The following is a 19387-nucleotide window of genomic DNA, read 5'->3' as shown; positions in this document are numbered from 1 at the left end:
TATTGTACTGTCATCTAATTTGCGCTAAATGGTAAAATAAATTTCAATTTTCAGGATTCTCCCAGAAAGACAAGAAGAAAGTAGGTGAGGGAACTGTATCTTCAAATGCTTGAAATGAAGGTATTATACCTGTATAACCACACAATTCAATTTTCTGAGTATTAATATTCTGTGGGCAATTCACTTAAAAAAACTGATGGGAAAAAAAGTGAAGTGGGGCTTCAGAGAAAAAGTGGGACTTCAGCTTTCATAATCAGCACTTTCAGCATATAATGCTTTGCTTTGTCCAAAGCATCCCAAAATATACAACCTCATTATTTAAAGTTACTGAACATAATGGATTTTTTTTGTCTGATGCAGCAATTCTCATGAATTCATATGACTAAAAATGCATTTATTTTCCAAAGTAACTGTCCTCCCCAGAAGAAGGGAAAACACGCAACAACAAGGCTTATTTTTCCTTTCCATGCAGCTTTCATTTTTTTAAAATTGACTTAGAGAAAGAGGAATACACACAGGCGCGTGCGCGCGCGAGCGCGCGCGCGCACGCGCACACACACACACACACGGAGGGGAGGTGAAAGGAGAAGGAGAAGAAAGGTGGAGATAGAGGGAGAAGGTGAGGGAGGGGGAGAGATCGAGAGAAGGAAGGAAGGAAGGAGAGGTAGGGAGAGGGAGGGAGGGACAGAGACAAGAACATCAATCTGTTCCTGTATCTGCCCTGACCTAAGATCGAACTGGAAACCTCTGTACTTTGGGACGATGCTGTAACCAACAGGGTTATCCAGCCAGAGTGTAGCTTTCTTGTCTGTAAGTTGTTGAATATAAATCTAGTTGTTCTATTGTATATAATGGTGTGGACCTGAAGTGCTCTAAGAGATATACTCTCTCATTCTTTAAGGCAGGCAGGCTAAGCTGTATTTAAAATGTTTTTGCGTTTATGTTTCAACACTGAATACACGTTTGTAAATCCTGGTTTGATTTGTAATATTTTTTTTTATTTAAAAATAAGTCAATAGTGAAGCTGGTGGCTACAGAAATTAATGGCATACTCTTAACAAAAGTATATTTACTCTGTCATACAGACAGAAAGCAGAGTGGTGGTTGTTCGGGATTAGGGGAAGGGAAGAATGGTGAATTGTTATTTAATTGGTACAGTGTCAGTTCTGCAAGATGAGAAGAGTTCTGGAAATAAATGGGGATGATGGTTCACAAAAGTATGGATGTATATAATGCCAGAGAATCATACACTTAAAAGTAGTTAAATTTTTATTTGTATTTTACCACAATAAAAACTAAAAAAAACTAAATTGGCTTGTTTCTGTAACATTTTTTTAAGTTGATAGGCTCCAAAGACAGTACAGTAGAGGATAGAGTGCCCCCAAGGAGTCTTGAATCAAGGATAACTACGATTCAAATTTCTTGCATCTGAAGTCCACTAAGGACAGAAATAGAATGCGGACAGGAGTAACTTACTTGCCTGGATAAACTTCCTGCTCTGCTCTGCTCCTAAGCTAGTAAACCCGTGTTCAAGCCAGATGAGCCCTAGCTCAAGCCGGCAACATGGGGTTTTCGAACCTGGGTCCTCTGTGTCTCAGTCCAATGCTCTATCCACTGCGCCACCACCTGGTCTGGTTCATTACAGCATTTTGGACAGGTTCTTTTATTAGCTTTTACCATGTCTCTGGTACTTAACAGATTGCTTAATGCATAATAGGTGCTCAGTAAATGTTTGCTCAATGAATTAATCTATATAATCAATCTTTAAAGCTCTTTCAGGGTGTCAGATTTTCTTCAGAACTGACACAGGAATTGTATACTTAGTCATATGATTAAGCATGCTTTTCTTTAAGTATTCCTTCCTATTTTACAGCAAATATTTGTTAACTTTATTTTCTATCAATAACTTTCATTTTTAATATTTAATTAACTATTGCTTATTGAGTATCAGCTACATGCTAAGTAAGCTAAGTAAGCCCTGTCTGTGTATTATTTACTGATTCCTTACTATATTTTTATTTTACAGGTTAGGGCACTGAAGCTTAGAGAAGTTAAACAAGGTAAGGTTGTAAAGCGTAAAAGAAGTAGAGTTAAGGTTCAAACCTATACAGTCTGACTAGGAACGTAAAACATGTGCTTTCTTTACCATTCTGGACAAGGGTGAATTCTTTAATTGCTTATGTTAGATTTCATTTTAGCACCTCAAAGGAAGTTAAAAAATAGCAAGTAACATTAATGACCAATATAATTTTAAAAGACACAACTTACCACCTTGCCAGGTACAAGGCAAACAACCCTTAAGGCAGCAGTCATGAGCTAAATAATACACGTGGTTGAGAAGAGATATGCCAATACAAAAACAATCTCCTTATTTGCGGTTCACTGAGAGCCATTAAACAAGTCTCCACTCATTAACTACAAGAAATACACACATAATATCAATATAGCTAGACAGAGCCCTGACCAGAAGCAGTTTGGGGAAGGTGGAAAGAACTTAACTGACTGGAGCCCAGTGAGAAAATGTGTAACACACTCCCACAAATGAACCATGCTAACAGATGTTTTGCAAAACTCCACTGTTTGTAACTGAGAACATATTAACTTTCTTAATAAGCAATAACACAGCAAGCCCATGATGCCTTTATTCATCCCCATATTACAAATGAAGAAATTTGTATTCCTTCCAGTGTTTAATTCTAGAGAAACAATACATAAAAAAGACTGCATAGGACAGACTTGGGCCTGAGCAAAAATAAGAGCCTGCCTCATACATAGTCCAACCCAAGTCACCAGGGTAAAACATCACATAAAGATCAGGGACTAAATTTTCAATTACTGAGAGTGATTTTCATCTTATCCTCAGTGTGTCTATCTCATCTGACAACATATAGCAGTGGTATTTGGTTGGCAGTAATTTGGGATCCTGCCTAGCTCTGTTTCTTTTCATAAAAATTTAACCAACATCTGGCTGAGTCACCAAATGTCAAAATGAATAGGTCTCCACTAATCGTACATTATAAACTGGATTGTCGAACTTGGTCAAACTCCATTACAGAATTACAATTCAGCTGGACTTAATTTTGAACACATATAAGCCATTAGCTGGAAATTCAAAATCTCTTTGCTCTATTGAAATTTCTATTTTAGTAGTAGTTATATGAGATTTGATCTTTATTGCTTTTCCTGGCAGCAGTAAAATTCTGTTTCCCTGAACTCTCTTTCCTTTCAGGAAAGAGGCCTCTCAGGAAATACTCAAAACATTTTTCTCAACAAAGTTCTTAAATATGAATCATTTTCAACTGCCAGGAAGACACACCTTCCCCCAGTGTTATACATCACAGTACTTTCTCTAAAAATGACATTTTTGGGGCAAGACATACTTACTTGAAAAAAAAGAAAGTGTATATTGTTCATTCTTCCCCCCCTATGGCTTTGCTCAAACAGTTCATTCTGCCTTGACTATCTTGAACTATCTTTTCTATCTGCTTGCCCATGTCCATTCATTCATTGAACAAGTATTTCCTGCACCTGCTAGTTTTTCAGTCCTGTAACAGGTAGTAGGGGTTCAAGTAAGTGTATCAGGAATTAACCAGGAAGAGATTAGTGGATGATCATTGTAGGCAGTGGCACCATCATGTGACATGCTGAGAACTTCCTTCATGGAAGTTTCCAAGAGGATGCATCTAAAGCTGGCCTTTTAAGGATAAGTAGGAGGAATTATACAAAAGAAAGGCTTTTATGCAATCTCAGAGGAAGGCCAACAATAAGGAGCACAACTGAGCTGCCACCTCAGAAATATATCCTAGTGTTTGTACTGAAGCCACACTTCCAATGACTGTACCTATCTGATCAATGCCTGAGTACAGCAGGAACAGGATTCCACTGACTGCAGACTTTGGACTCCCCAAAGGCTTTTCTGAGCCTTCCTTCAACTGCGCAGCAGTCTAGAAAGCTTCTAAGCTACTAGCCCCTCTCTCCTTTTCACTAGGGCTCATATCTGCAGCAAATAATAATGACGTGCCTACCCTTCGGATTGCCACCCCGCCACTGTCTCTCAAACAGGCAGTTTCCTTTAATAAAATCCTTGCCAGATTAACCCTAAATTTGGACCAGACTAACAGCATTTTAGACAAAGGGTGCAGCATGAGTAATTGCCCAGAGGCATGAAAAACCAAGAGGTGTCCTAAAGCAGTGGCACCCAACCCCCGGGCTGCAGACTGGTACCAGTCCGCAGAGAAAGAATAAATAACTTACATTATTTCTGTTTTATTTATATTTAAGTCTGAATGATGTTTTATTTTTTAAAAATGACCAGATTCCCTCTGTTACATCCGTCTAAGACTCCCTCTTAACACTTGTGTCGGTCACGTGATATATTTATCCGTCCCACCCTAAAGGCCGGTCCGTGAAAATATTTTCTGATATTAAACTGGTCCATGGCCCAAAAAAGGTTGGGGACCACTGCTCTAAAGCATCCCAAGGAGTGGTATGTGCCCGGAACTTTTTGTGGAGGTGTGAAGAGGAGGAGGAGCTGGGTGAAATCAGAGAAGTCTTGTATGTTTGATTGAAGAATTCAGGTCATGGCACCTGAATAAACCTCTTTCCTTTTGCACCCCTCAAAAGAATCTTGGATCTGTTCATCTGGGAAATAGAGTACCACCAAAAAGTTTTAAGCAGGGAAAGGGCATGGGTTTTCCAAACAGTGTTCTACTTGAAGAATGAATAATGGACTGGGGGAAGCAGAAAATAGAAGTATCTCTATATATGCTTCCATCTTGTGTGCTAGCTTGTGAGGTCCTAAAGAGTAGAATCATATTTTTGTTTATTGCTATGCACCTTCAATGCTTAGAATAGTGCTTCACACAAAGTAGCTACTCAAGAGGCTTCACCATTATCTACCAGGATGGGCCTCAACTCACTGCCCAACACTTTAATTAAAACCATGCACAAGTTTAAGGACCAACCTTTGAACATTCCTGCTTGGACACTGGATCTCTCTGTCTAGTCAATCTAGAACAGTTAAATTATGTTATGAAGGGTAGAAGTTATTCCCAAAACGTTATCTCCCACCAACTAGTTATTTCATGAATTCTCTTTTAAGCTGGGCATCTAATTATAATTGTTGTTTCTAATCGTGGGGACAAAGGTGGTCTTTAGACATTTAGTTTTTTGTTTGTTTTAAGAGGCAGAGAGAGACAGACACAGGAAGGGAGATAAGAAGCATCAACTTGTAGTTGTGGCACTTTAGTTGTTCACTGATTGCTTCTCATACTTGCCTTGACCAGGGAGCTCCAGGTGAGCCAGTGACCCCTTTTTCAAGCCAGTGACCATGGGATCATGTCAATGACCCCACACTCAAGCTAGCACCCCACCTCTAAAGCTGGTGAGCCTGTGTTCAAGCGGATGAGTTTGTGCTGAAGCTGGCTACCTCAGAATTTCAAACCTGGGACCTCAGTGTCTCAGGTCGATGCTCCAGCCACTGCACCACCACCAGTCAGGCTAGACATTTAGTTTTTGAATGTGTAGAAGGTCCAGATCAGGCTAAAGGCCCAGAAGGCTTATGCACAGACACCAGACAAAAATCTAGAATTGGGTTCTAGATACTGGTATAATACCTGATAGTGATCTTTGGGAAAATATATACCTACAGTTTATTTTTTTCCATCATAAAGTAGAAATAAAACCTACTCTAGTTTATTAAATGAGAAGATGTGGTCAAGATCTCAGGAGTTCTTACCATATACACACAGAAAAACAAAAAGGCAGCAGGAGACTTTAGGTGTGGATATGTACATTGCCCTGATTGTGGTGAGGATTTCAAGGGTGCATACCTATGTTAAAACCCATCAAACTTTATACATTAAACATGTCCAGTGTTCTTTAAAACAATCACACCTCAATAAGGCTGTTAAAAAGAGACTAGTGGTTGCCAATTTTGATTTGCAACATCAGGAATGGTGTGCTATCCAAAATTTCTCAAAATACATTGATTTCTCTTTAGTTTCATCCGTCAAACAGCAAATTTAATTGAGAGAGTACTGTTATAAAATAAAATAATAATGAAAATCAATCCCTAGAAGGATATGTATTGCTAAAGCTGGAGCTAAGCAGCCCTCCTGAGATCCTGGGCACTGAAAGGTCATTTAATGATAGCCTGCTGCCCTTTCTCTGAATCAGCTTTTTTTCTCATCACTATCCCCTGACTTTACTGATGAAACAGACTTGTGGGTCCTGTGGTGAGCAGTTAAACAGACATGAGCAGAGCAAGGAAGATGGGCCAGGTACAGAAGAAGGTCATCAGGGTAGAAATCCCTGGGTGCCTAGCAATGGGCAAAACTGGGAAAACAAGGACCTTGCCCCCAGGGTAACCTTTTCTCCCCTAGTATATTGCTATTCATGTGACTTAGACCCCCTGACCTTTCATATCATTGGTCATGCAGTTTGGACCCTCCTCTGACCTTTCCTCCCCAGGCATGTTGCTAGTCATGTGGATTAGACCCTCTTAGAGGGGGAGCAAAAAAGGGGGCTGGAAAATAGTCCTTAAGCATTAAGCCCCCAGGACAGTGAATTTCTGACCCACATCAAATGCATCTTGGCCTCAGTTGTGTTTCAGCTCTAGGCTCTAAAAAGCAGTAAAACCAGACAAGCTATGCCATGGTTGACATCAGGACAAGCTACACTGACTAATGATCCCAAGCTGGTGCTGACCAATCAGTGGAGACCATGACCTAAAAAGGACACAAATGGAAAGCTGATATTCTATTGGGATTATTCCCTGACACCACCAGATAATACCCTCCAGATGGAGTGCCCAGTGTGGCCCTCGCTATAGAGCAGGGGTCCCCAACTGCGGCCCCCTGAGGCCATTTATCAGGCCCCCGCTGCACCTCTGGAAGGGGCACCACCATCTCTTTAGCCAAAAGCAGGCCCATAGTTCCCATTGAAATACTGGTCAGTTTGTTGATTTAAATTTACTTGTTCTTTATTTTAAATATTGTATTTGTTTCTATTTTGGTTTTTTTTTACTTTAAAATAAGATATTTGCAGTGTACATAGGTATTTGTTCATAGTTTTTTTTTTATAGTCTGGCCCTCCAACGGTCTGAGGAACAGTGAACTGGCTCCCTGTGTAAAAAGTTTGGGGACCCCTGCTATAGAGCACTCCCCCCCTTTCTCCACACCGTTCCTCCAGGTGCATTTTCCTTGTTTCTTTCTCCTAAGCTCTACAGGTCTTCCTTTTCCTCTGTATATTATTTCCTGAGCCCGTTTCTTTTACCTCTGTGACTTTCTAAATAAAATTTCTTTTACAGCTTGAGTCTTGCCTCTGAATTCTTAGCCAAAACTCAACTTACCAAGCTTGCTGAATCAAAGTGCAGTCTGACTCCACCCATCTAACACCTGCTGCCATTATCACAGCCAAAAGGTCCTACCTGCCGTAACCAAAATAACTTTACTGAAAAAGACAATAATTACCTCTAAACAGTCTGAAGTGGTTTGTGTCAGTTAGAGAAGAGAAGCATAATGACTCAAAAACTGTCAGATTGGATTGGCAACAGCTAAGGAAATAAAGCTTTGATGGCTGGCTGCCCATGTAAAATGAAAATGGCATTTCCAGTTCTCCGGGCTAAAGCAACCACTTCCAGAACCCTCCACCCTGCCCACACACATACTTCTAAAACCCAAAGCATTCAGCAGTACTTTTTAAGTCTTCCAAATGTGCAAACTGATTTAGTAAATTGGTAGTATTTTGATTTAGGAAGGAAATGGGTAGCAAGTAAAGGAAACAAAGTCCACTTTTATAAAAAGGAACTCGCTCTAGGATGTTTTGGCAAAAGAACTAAACAAACTGCAGAAATCATTCTAAGTCACATCTGGCATTTTCCAAACTCAAATAAACTATTTACAGTTAAAAAGTACATGTAATGGTAGGAAATCAATAATGCTAGTAGTAATGGACACTATATTGAGCATATTCTATGTACAAGGCATTTTACATGTATTATCTGTATTCCTCATAAAACCCATGTTAATATTCTACATTTCAAAATTTTAAGTGTCTCAGATAAATGTGTCACATATCAAGTAAATGGAAAAGGTGAGGTCCAAACAAAAATATCTAAAACTCCAGATTTTTAGATGGCAATGAAAGTTGGTAGAGCATCTTTCCCTTTCCTAATCTCAATCAACTTTTTCCCACTCTCCCTGTCCCTGTCGCTGTCCCCCTCCCTCCCTTCCACACACACGCATGCACTCATTTCCAAAGAAAGGCAATACAGTTTAGCAGGTTGATTATGGGGTTTAATAAACAAACCTTCACTAAAGCTCTGACCCTGCCACTTACTAGATACAAAACTTCAGTGGTACAAATTACTTGATGGACCTCAATTTCTCATTATATTTGATTACTTAAAATAAATATACACTGCCTAATACATACACACTAGCTGTATTTGTTCCCTTTCCTCTTGCTCTCTCTCGATAGCTTGAAGACCAAATCAAGATGACCAAAAGCACTCTACTTGTATTGTATGATAAGCAAGGTCAGCACTTCCCTTAAAAGGGATAGAAGTGGTTCTAATAAACTATAAAACACATATGACTAAGAAACTATTAACAACTTTGTGACATCAAACCATGATTATTATCCACAAAATATAAGAAAATAATATATAATGGTCACATGTCATTTAGTCCAGGAATACAAGGTTGGTTCAACATTCATAACTCAAACAATGCCATTCACAGTACCAACAGTCTAAGAAAAGAATTCCGTATGATTATTTAGAAAGATGCAGAAAAAGTGTGATATTCACTCAACAGCCATTTATGATTTTAAAAAATATTCAGTTAACTAGCAATAGAAGGGAAATTCCTCAGCCTAATAAAAAGCAACTATGAAAATACTTATAGCTAACTCATACTTTATGACAAAAGACTGAATGATTTTCCCCTATGGTCAGTACAAGACAAAGAATCTACTCTTATCAGTTCTATGCATCATACCAGATGGAAATCCTAGCTGATGCAGTAAGGCACAGAAAGAAATAAAGATAAAATTGTAGAGAAAAAAGTAAAACTGTCTTTTTTGTTCCATAGAAAACATAATTGTCTAAAGCAGAAAGTCCAAAAAGAATCTACAAAAAAACTACTAGATCTATTTTTTTTCTTTTTTGTATTTTTCCGAAGCTGGAAACGGGGAGAGACAGTCAGACAGACTCCCGCATGCGCCTGACTGGGATCCACCTGGCACGCCCACCAGGGGGCGATGCTCTGCCCACCAGGGGGCGATGCTCTGCCCCTCCGGGGCATCGCTCTGCCGCGACCAGAGCCACTCTAGCGCCTGGGGTAGAGGCCAAAGAGCCATCTCCAGCACCCGGGCCATCTTTGCTCCAATGGAGCCTTGGCTGCGGGAGGGGAAGAGAGAGACAGAGAGGAAGGGGGGGGTGGAGAAGCAAATGGGCGCTTCTCCTGTGTGCCCTGGCCGAGAATCAAACCTGGGTCCCCTGCATGCCAGGCCGACGCTCTACTGCTGAGCCAACCAGCCAGGGCTACTACTAGATCTATTAAGTGATTTCAGCAAGGTTGAAAAATAGAAGATCACTATACAAGTCAGTTAGTTCTATATACAGCAGTGAACAATGAAGGACTGAAGCTTTTATAAGCACCATTTACAAGAGCACCAATAAAAACACAAGACTTAGGGATCAATAGTTAGATTTACCAAAGTATTATAATATTTATATGTTGAAAATTACAAAAAAAACCCACATTGAATTAAAAGACGACACAACTGAAGAGATAACATTGTGTTCACAGATGAAAGGACTCAACATCATCAATATTACAAGTCCCTCTCAAAATAATCTAGAGATTCAATTCAACCTCAAATATAATCCAAGCAAGTTTCTCTTTTAGAACTTCGCAGTGTCCTGGCCCATTGGCTCAGTGGATAGTGTCAGCAGAGCATGCAAACATCCCAGGTTCAATCCCCGGTCAAGGCACACATGAGAAGTGACCATCTGCTTCTCTTCCCCCCGTCCCCTTTTCTCCCTCTTCCCCTCCCGCAGCCAATGGTTCAATTGGTTTGAATGTCGGTCCGGGTGCTGAGGATAGCTTGGCTAATTAAAGCATCAAATCCAGACGGGAGTTGCCAGTTAGATCCTGGTTGGGGGACCTGTTTAAGTACTAATTTGCCTTAATTTACAAGTGTTCTGATTTATAAAAGCAGGAAAGAAGCATTTTCATTGCATTTCTGTGCAATGTTTCTTGGTTTGTTTTGAAGAGACACAGTAGAAGCTTATCTTGGCAGCAGAGGCTGCATGGTGGGAGAAGGTAAGAGTTGTCTAAAACCCCCTAATGGGCATTTCTCTTTATTTTTTTTAAAGATTTTATTACTCATTTGAGAGGAAGGGAGAGGGAGGAGAGGGAGAGGGAGAGGGAGAGGGAGAGGGAGAGGGAGAGGGAGAGGGAGAGGGAGAGGGAGAGGGAGAGGGAGAGGGAGAGGGAGAGGGAGAGGGAGAGGGAGAGGGAGAGGGAGAGGGAGAGGGAGAGGGAGAGGGAGAGGGAGAGGGAGGGGGAGAGGGAGAGGGAGGAGGAGGGGGAGAGGGAGAGGGAGGAGGAGGGGGAGGGGGAGAGGGAGACGGAGGGGGAGAGGGAGAGGGAGAGGGAGAGGGAGAGGGAGAGGGAGAGGGAGAGGGAGAGGGAGAGGGAGACGGAGAGGGAGAGGGAGAGGGAGACGGAGGGGGAGGGGGGGAGAGGCAGACGGAGAGGGAGAGGGAGAGGGAGAGGGAGAGGGAGAGGGAGAGGAAGAGGGAGAGGGAGAGGGAGAGGGAGAGGGAGAGGGAGAGGGAGAGGGAGAGGGAGAGGGAGAGGGAGAGGGAGAGGGAGAGGGAGAGGGAGAGGGAGAGGGAGAGGGAGAGGGAGAGGGAGAGGGAGAGGGAGAGGGAATGGGGATTTGGAATGGTAAGCATCAACTCGTACTTGCTTCTCATATGTGCAAGCCCAGGGTCTCAAACCAGCAACCTCAGAGCTCTGGCCCAATACCCTATCTACTGCACCACCACAAGTCAGGCTCTTTCTCCTTGTTCGGCAGGCTACTTGGGGATTACTTGCAGGCAGGTGTGTAACAGTGGATAAGCTAGTGTGCATGCTCCTGGGTTTGCAGAGAACTATGGTCAAAACAGTGACAGGAGTCATTTAAATAGCATTCTCAGAGCCCCAAGGGAGCTCTAATCTGAAAAACAGACTACAGAAGACTTGTCTTCGTTTACTTATCCACTCAGCCAACAAATATTTATTGACTGCCCATTCTGGGCCAGGCTCTGTGTTAAGGCTGAAAACACAGATAACCACCTGGTCTAGAGTAGCTCAAAATCTTTTGGTGGGCAGGGGTGGGGATGTATAAGGTCTAATCACAGACAACTGGATGGAGGACACCTTAATGGAAGTGAAAAGCTACAGATTTAATTTATTCCTCTTTGCATGCCATTTTCCATTAGACTCTCAGCACCCCAGATTTCACCCAGAAGTAAGACTGGCAGTCATTTCAGGTAGCAGGAACAGCATATGCACTAGAAGCTTAAGCATGACACAGCCACCAGGAAGCTACACAAAGTTCTGCAGCATTGACAACCTGATGGAAAACGGCATGTAATGAGCCTGGAGAGGTAGGCATGAACCAGAAAGGTTGAGGGCTTTGTAAGTTGTACCAGAGAATGAGATGTCCGTTTGTGGGGTAGACAATGGAAAACCTATTAATAGAATAGTGACAAATCAAGATTTGCATTTAGAAAGATGATTCCAGGGGCAAGTTAAGAATAGACATGGGCAGAAAGGAGATGGGGAGTTTCCTCACTCTCTTTCTTGGGTAGTTGCAAAGCTGATGAAGTACCAAAAATTCATATACATTATAGAGCCCCCTTATGAAACAACCTTGAGTCATGAAGAAGAAATGACCCATTCTTCTGCCCACTGCATGGCTTTAGCGAGGAATCAGGATTATTTCTCCCCCTTCCCCACCAAAGTAGCAGCTCCCTAAAGACAGGAATGGGCACACACACACACACATTCATTTATATCCTAGTGCTCTGCTAATGGTAGCAACTGTGTTGACTGAGTGGATAAGTAAATAAATGAATAAATTGATAGTCTGGGCCCAAGAAATCAGTTGAAAACTGTTGCAAAATGTGATTGATGGGTTACTAGCTCCCCATCACATGGAAACTTGAACTGGAGACCTTCCAATGAGAAGATTTTATGATTCTAGGCCACTCCTCTGAGAAAGTGACAAGGAGCTGAAAATTACTATGTGAGATTAGTTCTAAAGAAAGACAAAAAACTGTTCTAAAAAAATTTTACTGGATGAGTTCTTAATATCAGAAAATAATGAAGTATGTCAGCTAATAGTACAGTTTATATAAAGACCCCCAAGAAGGGAAACCACTGATTACCACAATTGAGCGCCTGAAGGCAGTCAGAGTAGTGGAACAGGCCCTGCAGTCTACACAGACCCCTCCATATTGAAGGAAGGGAATGTCAGGTGCTTCAAGATGAGACCTGAACGTAGGTCTAGGAGGATTTCCAAGTAGGCAGGTGAGCAGTTAGCCTCAGAATACTTACTCAGCATGGAGAAAGCAGAAGGAATACAACAGTAGGGAAATGTGATAAAAAGCACACATTAACAACATCAACAGTTGGTAGCAAAGTCCTAAGCACAGGTACTCAGCTAGGTAGAGCTCAAGTTCCTGAGACAGCTGGCTAAAAGAAAACATATCTCTACCTTTGGAGGAACTAGGGAACCATACCCACCACTGTACCCAGAGAAGGACTTCACAGGTAAAAAACAGAAAAGGCCTTGTACCTGGCATGGAAATACAAAGCCATTCTTAATCACAAGGAACCTAGCAAAAGGAGCCTTAGAAAAATCTAAGTACACAAAGACAAAATGACTCTAGCAGACATGCTAAACAGCTAAACAAGTTGCCTGAAGCTCACAAAATTCTCCCCAACTCAGGACAGGTTAAGACCCAAAGCCCCATTCAGGGCTGACCCTCCCCAACACTGTCTACTGGACTGCTGTACAAACATAAAAGCCAGCAGGCCCTTACAGTCCTCCAATCATCAGACAGCATGAAACAGGCCATGTGTAGAAAAAAAGCTGCTCTAAGAATATCAATGAAAAAGAGAGAGTCTGTCACGTGGAAGGACCTGGAAAGAGGAATATGAAATTCAGTGTTTAGACATCTCTTCTCTGTTCACTTTCTCCACCCACCGCTGTTTCCCTAAACCAGAATACATATCTTAAAAAGTTCTATGACTCATAGGTATTACCAAGAAGTCTATTCATTTTTATATTTGTGGCCCTGTCTAGAAAAATAATCTGGCATCAGTTCCTTCCTCAAGACCCATGCCCTTAACTATATATAAAACATGTTGTAGGAAGATCAAGTTCCCATCACATTATTTTCCTAATACCATGCATCATCATAATGTGCACCTGGGAGGACAGCCCTTATTGCTCCTCTTTTTCCCATTCTGAACAACAGACTCAGAAGGTCTTGAGGGGTTTAAGCAATGCTCTAGCAGCTAGAGTCTAGCCTATCTACTCTCACTGTACAGATAAAAAATTGAGGACCATTGAAGAAAGTTATGTTAAAGAAAAATTACACAACAAATTTGTGGCAAAACCAGCAAAACTCACAGGTCTCTGCTCCTTCCATGTTTGCAGTATCACCAAATCTGGGACATATGCCTGTAATTAGGAAGCAAATGCATTTATTCTTAATTTTTAACCCTTCCCACTTGAGCTCACACACAGCCCAACAGAAAATCTCTTTCCATCTGCACAGACGTTCTTTGACACATGACAGAATAAAAAGCCACTAGAAGTTACACAATTTAGGTTATACAACTCCAAATCAAGAGAAAGCCTCAAGAACACCATCTTATTATAAAATACTGCTGCTGCAGAGAATTAATCAAATTCATCCTAGAGGCTCAATGCTGTGTGACACACCCATTCCATGATACTGAAACTCCCTCCCACCCTGGCCAGATAGCTCCATTGGTTGGAGCGTCACCCTGAAGCACAGAGGACGCCACTTTGATCCCTAGTCAGGGCATGGACAGGAACAGATTGATGTTACTGTCTCCTAGTCTCCCTTCCTCTCTAAAGTCAATAAAATAAACATTAAAAAAAGAAACTCCTTAACAAATTTCAACACAAAATGTGCTGATGATTTACTACTTTGCTAGTACTTTCTGATCTGAACGTTACTGTGAGCAGCATTTGAAGGAATGTAAATAGCAAGAGGTTACTTAATTCATAATCTATATAAATAAAAATGTAAATGTTCATTTGCTCAAAATCTTAGGTCTCTGAAAATTCTTCACCAATTGCTTTAAAATTTTGACACAATGTTCCATTCAAATACATCAAATACATGCCCTTTTTTAATATACCTACTATTATATAGATATAGATGTCACAACTGTGACAGGTAAAAACATGCTTTTTTTGAATAACAGCTCCATCTATTAGACATAAAAAGCAACACACGCTATACTAAATATTTTATGATTCCATTTCAATGTTTCCGATTTATGATCCATTTACGTGCAGCTAGACTTGAGGATGCACAGTTGTGAGCACAGCAATCTCGTTCTCGTTCTGCAGTTTCAGATCTGCTTCATTCTCAACAGAATAAACGCGACAGGCCGAGTGGCTGAAAGACGTCAAAGAGAAACAGCAGATCAGCGTCAAACACGACTCCGTGCTCAGCAATCATGCAATTACAATCGCCTTGCATTCGTTACAACCCAGCTGATGTTTATAGTTTGAGCTGGCATGTTCTCATCAGCACTATAACTAAAGTGTGTCCTTATTGCAAGGCTCTGAAATTTAATGGAGAAAGGAAAGGAATGTGTTGCGCCGCCGGAAAAATTAAACTGCCTCAACTTGGAGAACCGCCAGAGCCATTAAAAACTTTGCTTGCTAGATATACCACTGAATCAAAGCATTTTCTATGTAACATCAGGAAATAGAACTCATACTTCCAAATGATGTCGTTCGGCGCAGAAATCATAACAGCTCAATTCATGCCCAGTTTCAAAGTGAAAGGACAAATTTATCATAAAGCTGGCTCCCTGCTTCCATTCCCAGATGGTCAACATAAATTCCTACAAATGCATTTCATCGTTGATGGCAATGATGAATTGAATGCATGCTGCGGAATTTCTACCAGCATAAAAAGGTCCATCGTTTCCCAACTGCAAGAGCTTCTTCACAAAAAACAATGTAGTGTGTTTGTTTAAAACAGCAGTTGACATGATGCCATCTGATACACAAAAGATTGTTATTCATGCTGACAAAACGGCTGCTGGAGAATGTGTGCAAAAATTCAATGCTCCAACTATAGACGAAGTGGCAATTATTACAGTTGGAGATCAATTCCAACCTAGAGATATTGTTCTTCATCGGAGAGACAATCAATTGACAAAAGTTGCAGAAACTCATCAATGCTACGATGACCTGCAATATCCAATTATTTTTTGGGATGGTGCTGATGGATATCACTTCAACATTAAGATGATAAATCCACTCAGTGGTGAAGAAACAGATATAAAATGCAGTGCAATGAACTACTATTCATAGCAATTAATGATTCGAGAGAATGAAGAGGATCACATTTTGAAATGCCGTCAATTGTTTCACCAATACATCATAGATATGTATGCTAAAATCAAAACAGAACGTTTCATATTCATCCGTTTGAATCAGAACAAGCTTTGTTCTGAAGAATACGTTCATTTGCAAGATGCAGTTGTAAATGACAGTAATACAACTAACGTTGAAAGACTAACGATTTTGCCATCTTCATATATAGGCAGTGCATGTCATATGCATGAGTATGCTCAAGATGCAATTGCTTATGTTCGTCACTACGGGCATCCAGACCGATTCATTACATTCACATGCAATCCAGCTTGGGACAATATACAACAGCTCTTATTTCCTGGCCAATTGCCAGTGGATAAGCATGACATCACAGCACGTGTTTTCAGACAGAAGCTGAAATCGCTGATGGATTTCATGGTAAAACATGAAGTGTTTGGGTCTGTGCATTGTAAAAAATTAATGAGCAACGTTGTAGAAGCAACAATCATGACAGGACCTTTCAAAGGTGAAGGTGTCCTCATTCCTCACATTCCTATGATTCCAATGGATATGCCATTTCAATTTAAGAGATCGCAATTCCCAATTCGATTGGAGTTTGCAATGACCATCAACAAAGCTCAGGGCCAATCTTTAGAATTGTGAGCTTTAGATCTACACACGATTGCTTCTCACATGGACAATTATATGTTGCGTGTTCTAGAGTCAGCAAACCAGACAATCTCTATATCTGCACAGACAATGGAACAACAAAAAATATTGTATACCCACAAGCATTGTGAAATTAAACATATTAGAAATATGCACTTTCTCTTTTCTTTCTTTTCCATTTCACCAGACTGAGCCACAGCAACGTGTGGCCTGGTACAGCTAGTATCTATATAATCCTTTGTACTTATATGAAAAATGGGAGGATAGAAAGGGTCTCATTTAGAAAATACATTCCACTGTTATTTCTGAATATAATACAAGTAAAAAGAGGTGAGAATGTCTAATAAATCATGAATAATAAAGTTGCAATAACATTTGAAGAATGTGATTTCAGTTATTCAAAGACTGTCATTTGTAATATAGCTAACTGTTTAAATTATGTGAGCCTTTCCTTCTGGAATAATCTTTGTGAGAAGTGCTTTAAGTCTTGTTAGGCACCAAGGACATGGATTAAGGATAGGATGAATAAAGAGTGAATGGGGCTGCTGGAGACAATGTCCCCATGTCGCTGACCCTGGTCATCAGTCTTGAAGCAAACACTGTCACTTGCTTTAATTCTTACTCCTTCATCCTTCGCTACTTTTGAATCTGGTGATTTATAGGATAGAACTTTTTTTTTTGACACATGCTGTGTATTATTTGGTTTGAAGAAGTCTTGAGTTTACGTGAAGTAAAGCAATGTTCTTTTTCAAAGCTCTCCGTTCTTCAAATACCAGAACCTGCAGAAAGCACATGCAGAGTTGTTCTTATCCCTTCAGATCAATAGCATAGTCACTGTTATGAGATATCAAGAAAAAAGATAGGAAGGCCTGCAAATCTTTAAGGCTGCATCTACTCTGGCAAGAGAAGCACAACAGAGAGCCACAAATATATTAAAAGCCATTTTAGAAAGTGAGATCTGACCAAGCAAAAAAGTTTGGGGCAATTCCATCTACCAAAATGTTTTCATAGTAATATTAGATAGCAGGCAATTAAATTCTAGGAACAGCTACAGGCAGATAAGAGTTCTAGGAGTTGAAAAATAAGAGTAGATATGGCCAACAGCTAGAGACAGGGGTACTTGCAAAAATATATAATGGTCCCCTAACTGCTCCAGAACAAATATTCACTAAAATATTCATTTTAATTTTAAATCCTGTCAGCTAGATAAACTTCACAATTTAAACATTTGAAACATGTAAACTGCATATATCTGTCTCCTAATTAAAATAAAACTTAAAAGGGGATACCAAAAAATAAATGAAAAGGTCCCATTTAACAAGGAAGATGTTATATGAAATTTCACATTTAAAAACAATCTCTTGGCCTAACATGTGGTGGTACAGTAGATAAAATGCCAACCTGGGAACACTGAGGTTTCAGGTTCAAAGCCTTGGGCTAGCCTGGTCAAGGCACATACAGGTAGCACCACTATGAGTTAATGCTTTCTGCTTCTCTCCTCCCTCTCTCCTCTCTCTCTCTGCCCCCCTCTCTCCCTCCCTTTTAAAAATCAATAAATAAAATAAAAATCTCTTGGGCTACACTTAGTGACTTGTTTCCAGAGAGCACAGCATGGGAAGGATGGAAAAGTAACTTTACAATGGAGTATTCAGGTAAACACTACACAGGTGATAAAGGTCAATATCAACTGTGGTAAGTTATATTGATAATATGTACACTTGATATGGAATGATAAAAATTATACTTCACCTCTGTGGCCTTCTTCCAAAAATTCAACAGACTTAGTGTAATTAATCATGAGAAAAGTAGACAAATCCCAATCAAGGAATATTCTACAAAATACCTGCCCAGTACCTCTCAAAGCTGTCAACATCATCGAGACCAGTGTTTCTCAACTTCCAGAGCATGGACCAGTTGGCCAGAAAATTTTGTGCAGGTCCATAAAAGGGTTAACCACCCTGATGTTGTATTAAGATTATGAAACAATGATCTCAGTTGAATTTGCTCATGTTCAGTGTGATTTTTGCCTCAGTAGTCACTGAAACAATTATCCTATTTTCACTGTTCTCCAAGTGTAAAAATTTTGAAACCACTGCTTGAAACGAAGAAGAGTCTGAGAAACTGTCACAATCAAGAGGAGTCTAAGGAGATATATATAGCTAAATGTGATATGCTATCTTGTAATAGGATCCCGAAACAGGAAAATTATATCAATGGAAAACTGAAGAAATCTAAATAAAATGTGGGCTTTATTTAATAATATTGTATCAATATTGATTCACTGATTCTCACAAATGTATATTAGTACAGGATGTTAATATGGGAAATTGCATGTGGGGTATATGAAAACCCTCCATGTTATCTTTGTAATGTTTTTGTAAATGTAAAAATACTCTAAAATATAAAGTTTTTAAAAAAACATTTCAATTTTGTTTCTTGGATATCTCCCTTCTCCATTCAAATTGTGTGCTTCTAACCACTTCTAACCAAGTATCAGAAAGAAAGTCAATGAAGCTTGACCATTTGTTCTGTGAGAAAGAAACGTGCAATTCATTTTCTATGGAACACCTAGTACTCACCAGGAGAAAATTATTTAGTTGAAATAGTATCTTGGGAGTCAAACATGGAATGAATTTTAAATCAATGACAAAGTGGAGGTAGACTACTGCAGTCAATCTATCAACAAAAACAGACTGATGGTACAGCACAGCCTTGGAATCGAAATAGAGTGAAGAACATGTACAACTAACTATTCTTTTGTAATGCTTCAAAATGCTTTAGAGAGAATCTAGAAACTAAAACAACCAAACAACTTAAGCTTTAGCAAAACACAGTATTGACCCTGTATAAAAACAAACAACCAAACAAAAAACTTTAAAATTTAAATAAAAAGGTTTCAACACTGGAGTCATGGGCATTATCAGTTTTACAATCATTTCCTGGATTTGGATGGCAGTAGATAAAAGTTAGATTTAGAGGGGTAAAGGTTAAAAACTACTATGTAATTTTTAAAGTCCAGGCTTGTGTTGACAAATCAAGTGGACCATGTTTACATTTCACTTGA

General features: G+C 40.0%; 1 protein-coding gene and 1 non-coding gene across 5 annotated transcripts in view; one reads left to right on the top strand and one right to left on the bottom strand.

Annotated features, from left to right (window-relative positions):
- ATP11C (ATPase phospholipid transporting 11C) overlaps positions 1-19387 on the bottom strand; it is a 228964-nt gene that overhangs the window by 184090 nt on the left and 25487 nt on the right. The window lies entirely within an intron of this gene.
- LOC136318057 (U6atac minor spliceosomal RNA) lies at positions 8521-8643 on the top strand. Its single transcript, XR_010728022.1, has one exon. It is a non-coding gene; the product is annotated as a U6atac minor spliceosomal RNA (small nuclear RNA).

Source organism: Saccopteryx bilineata, chromosome X (assembly GCF_036850765.1).
Source record: "Saccopteryx bilineata isolate mSacBil1 chromosome X, mSacBil1_pri_phased_curated, whole genome shotgun sequence".
NCBI lineage: Eukaryota > Metazoa > Chordata > Mammalia > Chiroptera > Emballonuridae > Saccopteryx > Saccopteryx bilineata.
The sequence above is the reverse complement of the archived record's forward strand: the minus strand, read 5'-3'. Positions and strand labels throughout refer to the sequence as shown.